This window comes from Schistocerca serialis, unplaced genomic scaffold (assembly GCF_023864345.2).
Source record: "Schistocerca serialis cubense isolate TAMUIC-IGC-003099 unplaced genomic scaffold, iqSchSeri2.2 HiC_scaffold_1393, whole genome shotgun sequence".
NCBI lineage: Eukaryota > Metazoa > Arthropoda > Insecta > Orthoptera > Acrididae > Schistocerca > Schistocerca serialis.
Window position 1 is genome coordinate 10,952,420 of NW_026047617.1, and position 12,377 is coordinate 10,964,796.

Here is a 12,377-nt window from a genome sequence, read left to right on the forward strand (position 1 = left end):
ATTGTGCCATTTGTATTTAATTGCGATGCAATTTCTGAGTTTCATCGTCAATAAGAAGTTGCAAGGTATACAGTAAACCTGAAGTGAAGCATCGGAATCTAAAACTGGACTCACAGGAGAGGTTCAAATCATAGAAAGTGAGAGTGGCAGTCCTCTTTTACTTAAGTCGGCATTGTGCATTTTGTATTAAATTCGGATGGAATTTATGTGTTTCATCGACAATTGGAAGGTCCAAGGGATACAGTAAACCTGAAGTGAAGCATCGGAATCTAAAACTGGACTCACAGGAGAGGTTCAAATCATAGAAACTGAGAGTGTCAGTCCTCAAGTATTTAAGTCGTCATTGTGCCTTTTGTATTAAATTCGGATGCAATTTCGGTGTATCATCGACAATAAGAAGGGCCAAGGGATACAGTAAACCTGAAATGAAGCATCGGAATCTAAAACTGGACTCACAGGGTAGGTTCAAATCATAGAAAGTGAGATTGTCAGTTCTCTTTTTACTTAAGTCGGCATTGTGCCTTTTGTATTAAATTCCGAAGCAATTTCTGTGTTTCATCGTCAATAAGAAGGTGCAAGGTATACAGTAAACTGGAAGTGAAGCATCGGAATCTAAAACTGGACTCACAGTAGAGGATCAAATCATAGAAAGAGAGAGTGTCAGTCCTCTTTTACTTAAGTCGGCATTGTGCCTTTTGTATTAAATTCCGATGCAGTTTCTGTGTTTCATCATCAATAAGAAGGTCCAAGGGATACAGTAAACCGGAACTGAAGCATCGGAATCTAAATCTGGACTCACAGGAGAGGTTCAAATCATAGAAAGAGAGAGTGGCAGTACTCTTTTACTTAAGTCGGCATTGTGCCTTTTGTATTAAATTCGGATGCAATTTCTGTGTTTCATCGTCAACAAGAAGGTCCAAGGGATACAGTATACCTGAAGTGAAGCATCGGTATATAAAACTGGACTCACAGGAACTGTACAAAACCATAGATAGTTAGAGTGTCAGTCCTCTTGTACTTAAGTCGGCATTGTGCCTTTTGTATTAAATTCGGATGTAATTTCTGTATTTCATTGTCAATAAGATGTTCCAAGGAATACAGTAAACCTGAAGTGAAGCATCAAAATCTAAAACTGGACTCACAGGAGATGTTCAAATCATAGAAAGTGGGAGTGTCAGTCCTCTTGTACTTAAGTCGGAATTGTGCCTTTTGAATTTAATTCCGATGCAATTTCTGTGTTTCATCGTCAATAAGAAGGTGCAAGGTATACAGTAAACCTGAAGTGAAGCATCGGAATCTAAAACTGGACTCATAGGAGAGGTTCAAAACATAGAAAGTGAGAGTGTCAGTCATCTTTTTACTTAAGGCGGCATTGTGCCTTTTGTATTAAATTCCGAAGCAATTTCTGTGTTTCATCGTGAACAAGAAGGTGCAAGGTATACAGTAAACCTGAAGTGAAGCGTTGGAATCTAAAACTGGACTCACAGGAGGGGTTCAAAGCATAGAAAGTTATGTGTCAGTCCTCTTGTACTTAAGTCGGCATTGTGCCTTTTGTATTAAATTCGGATGCAATTTCTGTATTTCATCGTCATTAAGAAGGACCAAGGGATATAGTAAACCTGAAGTGAAGCATCGGAATCTAAAACTGCACTCACAGGAGAGGTTCAAAGCATAGAAAGTTAGAGTATCAGTCCTCTTGTACTTAAGTCTTCATTGTTCCTTTTGAATTTAATTCCGATGCAATTTTTGCTTTCATCGTCAATAAGACGGTGCAAGGCATACAATAAACCTGAAGTCAAGCATCGGAAACTAAAACTGGAATCACAGAAGAGGTTCTAATCATAGAAAGTGAGAGTGTCAGTCCTCTTGTACTTAAGTCGGCAATGTGCTTTTTGTATTAAATTCCGATGCAATTTCTGTGTTTCATCGTCAATAAGAAGGTGCAAGGTTTACAGTAAACCTGAAGTTAAGCATCGGAATCTAATACTGGACTCACAGGAAAGGTTCAAATCATAGAAAGTGAGTGTTTCAGTCCTCTTTTACTTATGTCGGTATTGTGCCTTTTGTATTAAATTCGGATGCTATATCTGTGTTTCATCGTCAATAAGAAGGTCCAAGGGATACAGTAAACCTGAAGTGAAGCATCGGAATCTAAAACTGGACTCACAGGAGAGGTTCAAAACATAGAAAGTGAGAGTGTCAGTCCTCTTGTACTTAAGTCGGCATTGTGCCTTTTGAATTTAATTCCGATGCAATTTCTGTGTTTCATCGTCAATAAGAAGGTGCAAGGTATACAGTAAACCTGAAGTGAAGCATCGTAATCTAAAACTGGACTCACAGGAGAGGTTCAAATCACAGAAAGTGAGTGTGTCAGTCCTCTTTTACTTAAGTCGGCATTTTGCCTTTTTTTATTAACTCGGATGCAATTTCTGTGTTTTATCGTCAATAAGAAGGTCCAAGGGATACAGTAAACCTGAAGTGAAGCATCGGAATCTAAAACTAGACTCACAGGTGAGGTTCAAATCATAGAAAGTGAGAGTGGCAGCCCTCTTTTACTTAAGTCGGCATTGTCCTTTTGTATTAAATTCGGATGGAATTTATGTGTTTCATCGACAATTGGAAGGTCCAAGGGATACAGTAAACCTGAAGTGAAGCATCGGAATCTAAAAGTGGACTCACAGGAGAGGTTCAAATCATAGAAAGTGAGAGTGTCAGTCCTCAACTATTTAAGTCGTCATTGTGCCTTTTGTATTAAATTCGGATGCAATTTCGGTGTGTCATCGACAATAAGAAGGGCCAAGGGATACAGTAAACCTGAAATGATGCATCGGAATCTAAAACTGGACTCACAGGGTAGGTTCAAATCATAGAAAGTTAGAGTGTCAGTCCTCTTGTACTTAAGTCAGCATTGTGCCTTATGAATTTAATTCCGATGCAATTTCTGTGTTTCATCGTCAATAAGAAGGTGCAAGGTATACAGTAAACCTGAAGTGAAGCATCGGAATCTAAAACTGGACTCATAGGAGAGGTTCAAAACATAGAAAGTGAGAGTGTCAGTCCTCTTTTTACTTAAGTCTGCATTGTGCCCCTTGTATTAAATTCCGAAGCAATTTCTGTGTTTCATCGTCAATAAGAAGGTGCAAGGTATACAGTAAACTGGAAGTGAAGCATCGGAATCTAAAACTGGACTCACAGTAGAGGATCAAATCATAGAAAGAGAGAGTGTCAGTCCTCTTTTACTTAAGTCGGCATTGTGCCTTTTGTATTAAATTCCGGTGCAATTTCTGTGTTTCATCATCAATAAGAAGGTCCAAGGGATACAGTAAACCGGAACTGAAGCATCGGAATCTAAATCTGGACTCACAGGAGAGGTTCAAATCATAGAAAGAGAGAGTGGCAGTCCTCTTTTACTTAAGTCGGCATTGTGCCTTTTGTATTAAATTCGGATGCAATTTCTGTGTTTCATCGTCAATAAGAAGGTCCAAGGGATACAGTATACCTGAAGTGAAGCATCGGTATATAAAACTGGACTCACAGGAACTGTACAAAACCATAGATTGTTAGAGTGTCAGTCCTCTTGTACTTAAGTCGGCATTGTGCCTTTTGTATTAAATTCGGATGTAATTTCTGTATTTCATTGTCAATAAGATGTTCCAAGGAATACAGTAAACCTGAAGTGAAGCATCAAAATCTAAAACTGGACTCACAGGAGATGTTCAAACCATAGAAAGTGTGAGTGTCAGTCCTTTTGTACTTAAGTCGGAATTGTGCCTTTTGAATTTAATTCCGATGCAATTTCTGTGTTTCATCGTCAATAAGAAGGTGCAACGTATACAGTAAACCTGAAGTGAAGCATCGGAATCTAAAACTGGACTCATAGGAGAGGTTCAAAACATAGAAAGTGAGAGTGTCAGTCCTCTTTTTACTTAAGTCGGCATTGTGCCTTTTGTATTAAAATCCGAAGCAATTTCTGTGTTTCATCGTCATTAAGAAGGACCAAGGGATATAGTAAACCTGAAGTGAAGCATCGGAAACTAAAACTGCACTCACAGGAGAGGTTCAAAGCATAGAAAGTTAGAGTATCAGTCCTCTTGTACTTAAGTCTTCATTGTTCCTTTTGAATTTAATTCCGATGCAATTTTTGCTTTCATCGTCAATAAGACGGTGCAAGGCATACAATAAACCTGAAGTCAAGCATCGGAAACTAAAACTGGAATCACAGAAGAGTTTCAAATCATAGAAAGTGAGAGTGTCAGTCCTCTTGTACTTAAGTCGGCAATGTGCCTTTTGTATTAAATTCCGATGCAATTTCTGTGTTTCATCGTCAATATGAAGGTGCAAGGTTTACAGTAAACCTGAAGTTAAGCATCGGAATCTAATACTGGACTCACAGGAAAGGTTCAAATCATAGAAAGTGAGTGTTTCAGTCCTCTTTTACTTATGTCGGCATTGTGCCTTTTGTATTAATTTCGGATGCAATTTATGTGTTTCATCGTCAATTGGAAGGTCCAAGGGATACCGTAAACCTGAAGTGAAGCATCGGAATCTTAAACTGGACTCACAGGAGAGGTTCAAATCATAGAAAGTGAGAGTGTCAGTCCTCAAGTATTTAAGTCGTCTTGGTGCCTTTTGTATTAAATTCGGATGCAATTTCGGTGTGTCATCGTCAATAAGAAGGGCCTAGAGATACAGTAAACCTGAAATGAAGCATCGGAATCTAAAACTGGACTCACAGGGAAGGTTCAAATCATAGAAAGTTAGAGTGTCAGTCCTCTTGTACTTAAGTCAGCATTGTGCCTTTTGAATTCAATTCCGATGCAATTTCTGTGTTTCATCGTCAATAAGAAGGTGCAAGGTATACAGTAAACCTGAAGTGAAGCATCGGAATCTAAAACTGGACTCACAGGAGAGGTTCAAAACATAGAGAGTGTGAGTGGCAGTCCTCTTTTTACTGAAGTCGGTATTGTGCCTTTTGTATTAAATTCCGAAGCAATTTCTGTGTTTCATCGTCAATAAGAAGGTGCAAGGTACACAGTAATCTGGAAGTGAAGCATCGGAATCTAAAACTGGACTCACAGTAGAGGATCAAATCATAGAAAGAGAGAGTGTCAGTCCTCTTTTACTTAAGTCGGCATTGTGCCTTTTGTATTAAATTCCGATGCAATATCTGTGTTTCATCGTCAATAAGAAGGTCCAAGGGATACAGTAAACCTGAAGTGAAGCATTGGAATCTAAATCTGGACTCACAGGAGAGGTTCAAATCATAGAAAGAGAGAGTGGCAGTTCTCTTTTACTTAAGTCGGCATTGTGCCTTTTGTATTAAATTCGGATGCAATTTCTGTGTTTCATCGTCAATCATATGATCCAAGGGATACAGTAAACCGGAAGTGAAGCATCGGAATCTAAAACTGGACTCACAGGAGAGGTTCAAATCATAGAAAGTGAGAGTGTTAGTCCTCTTGTACTGAAGTCGGCATTGTGCCTTTTGTATTTAATTGCGATGCAATTTCTGAGTTTCATCGTCAATAAGAAGTTGCATGGTATACAGTAAACCTGAAGTGAAGCATCGGAATCTAAAACTGGACTCACAGGAGAGGTTCAAATCATAGAAAGTGAGAGTGGCAGTCCTCTTTTACTTAAGTCGGCATTGTGCCTTTTGTATTAAATTCGGAAGGAATTTATGTGTTTCATCGACAATTGGAAGGTCCAAGGGATACAGTAAACCTGAAGTGAAGCATCGGAATCTAAAACTGGACTCACAGGAGAGGTTCAAATCATAGAAAGAGAGAGTGGCAGTCCTCTTTTACTTAAGTCGGCATTGTGCCTTTTGTATTAAATTCGGATGCAATTTCTGTGTTTCATCGTCAATAAGAAGGTCCAAGGGATACAGTATACCTGAAGTGAAGCATCGGTATATAAAACTGGACTCACAGGAACTGTACAAAAACCATAGATAGTTAGAGTGTCAGTCCTCTTGTACTTAAGTCGGCATTGTGCGTTTTGTATTAAATTCGGATGTAATTTCTGTATTTCATTGTCAATAAGATGTTCCAAGGAATACAGTAAACCTGAAGTGAAGCATCAAAATCTAAAACTGGACTCACAGGAGATGTTCAAATCATAGAAAGTGGGAGTGTCAGTCCTCTTGTACTTAAGTCGGAATTGTGCCTTTTGAATTTAATTCCGATGCAATTTCTGTGTTTCATCGTCAATAAGAAGGTGCAAGGTATACAGTAAACCTGAAGTGAAGCATCGGAATCTAAAACTGGACTCATAGGAGAGGTTCAAAACATAGAAAGTGAGAGTGTCAGTCCTCTTTTTACTTAAGTCGGCATTGTGCCTTTTGTATTAAATTCCGAAGCAATTTCTGTGTTTCATCGTCAATAAGAAGGTGCAAGGTATACAGTAAACCTGAAGTGAAGCATTGGAATCTAAAACTGGACTCACAGGAGGGGTTCAAAGCATAGAAAGTTATGTGTCAGTCCTCTTGTACTTAAGTGGGAATTGTGCCTTTTGTATTAAATTCGGATGCAATTTCTGTATTTCATCGTCATTAAGAAGGACCAAGGGATATAGTAAACCTGAAGTGAAGCATCGGAATCTAAAACTGCACTCACAGGAGAGGTTCAAAGCATAGAAAGTTAGAGTATCAGTCCTCTTGTACTTAAGTCTTCATTGTTCCTTTTGAATTTAATTCCGATGCAATATTTGCTTTCATCGTCAAAAAGACGGTGCAAGGCATACAATAAACCTGAAGTCAAGCATCGGAAACTAAAACTGGAATCACAGAAGAGGTTCAAATCATAGAAAGTGAGAGTGTCAGTCCTCTTATACTTAAGTCGGCAATGTGCCTTTTGTATTTAATTCCAATGCAATTTCTGTGTTTCATCGTCAATAAGAAGGTGCAAGGTTTACAGTAAACCTGAAGTTAAGCATCGGAATCTAATACTGGACTCACAGGAAAGGTTCAAATCATAGAAAGTGAGTGTTTCAGTCCTCTTTTACTTATGTCGGCATTGTGCCTTTTGTATTAATTTCGGATGCAATTTATGTGTTTCATCGTCAATTGGAAGGTCCAAGGGATACCGTAAACCTGAAGTGAAGCATCGGAATCTTAAACTGGACTCACAGGAGAGGTTCAAATCATAGAAAGTGAGAGTGTCAGTCCTCAAGTATTTAAGTCGTCTTGGTGCCTTTTGTATTAAATTCGGATGCAATTTCGGTGTGTCATCGTCAATAAGAAGGGCCAAGGGATACAGTAAACCTGAAATGAAGCATCGGAATCTAAAACTGGACTCACAGGGAAGGTTCAAATCATAGAAAGTTAGAGTGTCAGTCCTCTTGTACTTAAGTCAGCATTGTGCCTTTTGAATTCAATTCCGATGCAATTTCTGTGTTTCATCGTCAATAAGAAGGTGCAAGGTATACAGTAAACCTGAAGTGAAGCATCGGAATCTAAAACTGGACTCACAGGAGAGGTTCAAAACATAGAAAGTGTGAGTGTCAGTCCTCTTTTTACTGAAGTCGGTATTGTGCCTTTTGTATTAAATTCCGAAGCAATTTCTGTGTTTCATCGTCAATAAGAAGGTGCAAGGTACACAGTAATCTGGAAGTGAAGCATCGGAATCTAAAACTGGACTCACAGTAGAGGATCAAATCATAGAAAGAGAGAGTGTCAGTCCTCTTTTACTTAAGTCGGCATTGTGCCTTTTGTATTAAATTCCGATGCAATTTCTGTGTTTCATCGTCAATAAGAAGGTCCAAGGGATACAGTAAACCTGAAGTGAAGCATTGGAATCTAAATCTGGACTCACAGGAGAGGTTCAAATCATAGAAAGAGAGAGTGGCAGTTCTCTTTTACTTAAGTCGGCATTGTGCCTTTTGTATTAAATTCGGATGCAATTTCTGTGTTTCATCGTCAATCATATGATCCAAGGGATACAGTAAACCGGAAGTGAAGCATCGGAATCTAAAACTGGACTCACAGGAGAGGTTCAAATCATAGAAAGTGAGAGTGTTAGTCCTCTTGTACTGAAGTCGGCATTGTGCCTTTTGTATTTAATTGCGATGCAATTTCTGAGTTTCATCGTCAATAAGAAGTTGCATGGTATACAGTAAACCTGAAGTGAAGCATCGGAATCTAAAACTGGACTCACAGGAGAGGTTCAAATCATAGAAAGTGAGAGTGGCAGTCCTCTTTTACTTAAGTCGGCATTGTGCCTTTTGTATTAAATTCGGAAGGAATTTATGTGTTTCATCGACAATTGGAAGGTCCAAGGTATACAGTAAACCTGAAGTGAAGCATCGGAATCTAAAACTGGACTCACAGGAGAGGTTCAAATCATAGAAAGAGAGAGTGGCAGTCCTCTTTTACTTAAGTCGGCATTGTGCCTTTTGTATTAAATTCGGATGCAATTTCTGTGTTTCATCGTCAATAAGAAGGTCCAAGGGATACAGTATACCTGAAGTGAAGCATCGGTATATAAAACTGGACTCACAGGAACTGTACAAAACCATAGATAGTTAGAGTGTCAGTCCTCTTGTACTTAAGTCGGCATTGTGCGTTTTGTATTAAATTCGGATGTAATTTCTGTATTTCATTGTCAATAAGATGTTCCAAGGAATACAGTAAACCTGAAGTGAAGCATCAAAATCTAAAACTGGACTCACAGGAGATGTTCAAATCATAGAAAGTGGGAGTGTCAGTCCTCTTGTACTTAAGTCGGAATTGTGCCTTTTTAATTTAATTCCGATGCAATTTCTGTGTTTCATCGTCAATAAGAAGGTGCAAGGTATACAGTAAACCTGAAGTGAAGCATCGGAATCTAAAACTGGACTCATAGGAGAGGTTCAAAACATAGAAAGTGAGAGTGTCAGTCCTCTTTTTACTTAAGTCGGCATTGTGCCTTTTGTATTAAATTCCGAAGCAATTTCTGTGTTTCATCGTCAATAAGAAGGTGCAAGGTATACAGTAAACCTGAAGTGAAGCATTGGAATCTAAAACTGGACTCACAGGAGGGGTTCAAAGCATAGAAAGTTATGTGTCAGTCCTCTTGTACTTAAGTGGGAATTGTGCCTTTTGTATTAAATTCGGATGCAATTTCTGTATTTCATCGTCATTAAGAAGGACCAAGGGATATAGTAAACCTGAAGTGAAGCATCGGAATCTAAAACTGCACTCACAGGAGAGGTTCAAAGCATAGAAAGTTAGAGTATCAGTCCTCTTGTACTTAAGTCTTCATTGTTCCTTTTGAATTTAATTCCGATGCAATATTTGCTTTCATCGTCAAAAAGACGGTGCAAGGCATACAATAAACCTGAAGTCAAGCATCGGAAACTAAAACTGGAATCACAGAAGAGGTTCAAATCATAGAAAGTGAGAGTGTCAGTCCTCTTGTACTTAAGTCGGCAATGTGCCTTTTGTATTTAATTCCGATGCAATTTCTGTGTTTCATCGTCAATAAGAAGGTGCAAGGTTTACAGTAAACCTGAAGTTAAGCATCGGAATCTAATACTGGACTCACAGGAAAGGTTCAAATCATAGAAAGTGAGTGTTTCAGTCCTCTTTTACTTATGTCGGCATTGTGCCTTTTGTATTAATTTCGGATGCAATTTATGTGTTTCATCGTCAATTGGAAGGTCCAAGGGATACCGTAAACCTGAAGTGAAGCATCGGAATCTTAAACTGGACTCACAGGAGAGGTTCAAATCATAGAAAGTGAGAGTGTCAGTCCTCAAGTATTTAAGTCGTCTTGGTGCCTTTTGTATTAAATTCGGATGCAATTTCGGTGTGTCATCGTCAATAAGAAGGGCCAAGGGATACAGTAAACCTGAAATGAAGCATCGGAATCTAAAACTGGACTCACAGGGAAGGTTCAAATCATAGAAAGTTAGAGTGTCTGTCCTCTTGTACTTAAGTCAGCATTGTGCCTTTTGAATTCAATTCCGATGCAATTTCTGTGTTTCATCGTCAATAAGAAGGTGCAAGGTATACAGTAAACCTGAAGTGAAGCATCGGAATCTAAAACTGGACTCACAGGAGAGGTTCAAAACATAGAAAGTGTGAGTGTCAGTCCTCTTTTTACTGAAGTCGGTATTGTGCCTTTTGTATTAAATTCCGAAGCAATTTCTGTGTTTCATCGTCAATAAGAAGGTGCAAGGTACACAGTAATCTGGAAGTGAAGCATCGGAATCTAAAACTGGACTCACAGTAGAGGATCAAATCATAGAAAGAGAGAGTGTCAGTCCTCTTTTACTTAAGTCGGCATTGTGCCTTTTGTATTAAATTCCGATGCAATTTCTGTGTTTCATCGTCAATAAGAAGGTCCAAGGGATACAGTAAACCTGAAGTGAAGCATTGGAATCTAAATCTGGACTCACAGGAGAGGTTCAAATCATAGAAAGAGAGAGTGGCAGTTCTCTTTTACTTAAGTCGGCATTGTGCCTTTTATATTAAATTCGGATGCAATTTCTGTGTTTCATCGTCAATCATATGATCCAAGGGATACAGTAAACCGGAAGTGAAGCATCGGAATCTAAAACTGGACTCACAGGAGAGGTTCAAATCATAGAAAGTTAGAGTGTTAGTCCTCTTGTACTTAAGTCGGCATTGTGCCTTTTGTATTTAATTGCGATGCAATTTCTGAGTTTCATCGTCAATAAGAAGTTGCAAGGTATACAGTAAACCTGAAGTGAAGCATCGGAATCTAAAACTGGACTCACAGGAGAGGTTCAAATCATAGAAAGTGAGAGTGGCAGTCCTCTTTTACTTAAGTCGGCATTGTGCCTTTTGTATTTAATTCGGATGGAATTTATGTGTTTCATCGACAATTGGAAGGTCCAAGGGATACAGTGCACCTGAAGTGAAGCATCGGAATCTAAAACTGGACTCACAGGAGAGGTTCAAATCATAGAAAGTGAGAGTGTCAGTCCTCAAGTATTTAAGTCGTCATTGTGCCTTTTGTATTAAATTCGGATGCAATTTCGGTGTATCATCGACAATAAGAAGGGCCAAGGGATACAGTAAACCTGAAATGAAGCTTCGGAATCTAAAACTGGACTCACAGGGTAGGTTCAAAGCATAGAAAGTTAGAGTGTCAGTCCTCTTGTACTTAAGTCAGCATTGTGCCTTATGAATTTAATTCCGATGCAATTTCTGTGTTTCATCGTCAATAAGAAGGTGCAAGGTATACAGTAAACCTGAAGTGAAGCATCGGAATCTAAAACTGGACTCATAGGAGAGGTTCAAAACATAGAAAGTGAGAGTGTCAGTCCTCTTTTTACTTAAGTCGGCATTGTGCCTTTTGTATTAAATTCCGAAGCAATTTCTGTGTTTCATCCTGAATAATAAGGTGCAAGGTATACAGTAAACTGGAAGTGAAGCATCGGAATCTAAAACTGGACTCACAGTAGAGGATCAAATCATAGAAAGAGAGAGAGTCAGTCCTCTTTTACTTAAGTCGGCATTGTGCCTTTTGTATTAAATTCCGATGCAGTTTCTGTGTTTCATCATCAATAAGAAGGTCCAAGGGATACAGTAAACCGGAACTGAAGCATCGGAATCTAAATCTGGACTCACAGGAGAGGTTCAAATCATAGAAAGAGAGAGTGGCAGTCCTCTTTTACTTAAGTCGGCATTGTGCCTTTTGTATTAAATTCGGATGCAATTTCTGTGTTTCATCGTCAATAAGAAGGTCCAAGGGATACAGTATACCTGAAGTGAAGCATCGGTATATAAAACTGGACTCACAGGAGATGTTCAAATCATAGAAAGTGGGAGTGTCAGTCCTCTTGTACTTAAGTCGGAATTGTGCCTTTTGAATTTAATTCCGATGCAATTTCTGTGTTTCATCGTCAATAAGAAGGTGCAAGGTATACAGTAAACCTGAAGTGAAGCATCGGAATCTAAAACTGGACTCATAGGAGAGGTTCAAAACATAGAAAGTGAGAGTGTCAGTCCTCTTTTTACTTAAGTCGGCATTGTGCCTTTTGTATTAAATTCCGAAGCAATTTCTGTGTTTCATCGTCAATAAGAAGGTGCAAGGTATACAGTAAACCTGAAGGGAAGCATTGGAATCTAAAACTGGACTCACAGGAGGGGTTCAAAGCATAGAAAGTTATGTGTCAGTCCTCTTGTACTTAAGTCGGCATTGTGCCTTTTGTATTAAATTCGGATGCAATTTCTGTATTTCATCGTCATTAAGAAGGATGAAGGGATATAGTAAACCTGAAGTGAAGCATCGGAATCTAAAGCTGCACTCACAGGAGAGGTTCAAAGCATAGAAAGTTAGAGTATCAGTCCTCTTGTACTTAAGTCTTCATTGTTCCTTTTGAATTTAATTCCGATGCAATTTTTGCTTTCATCGTCAATAAGACGG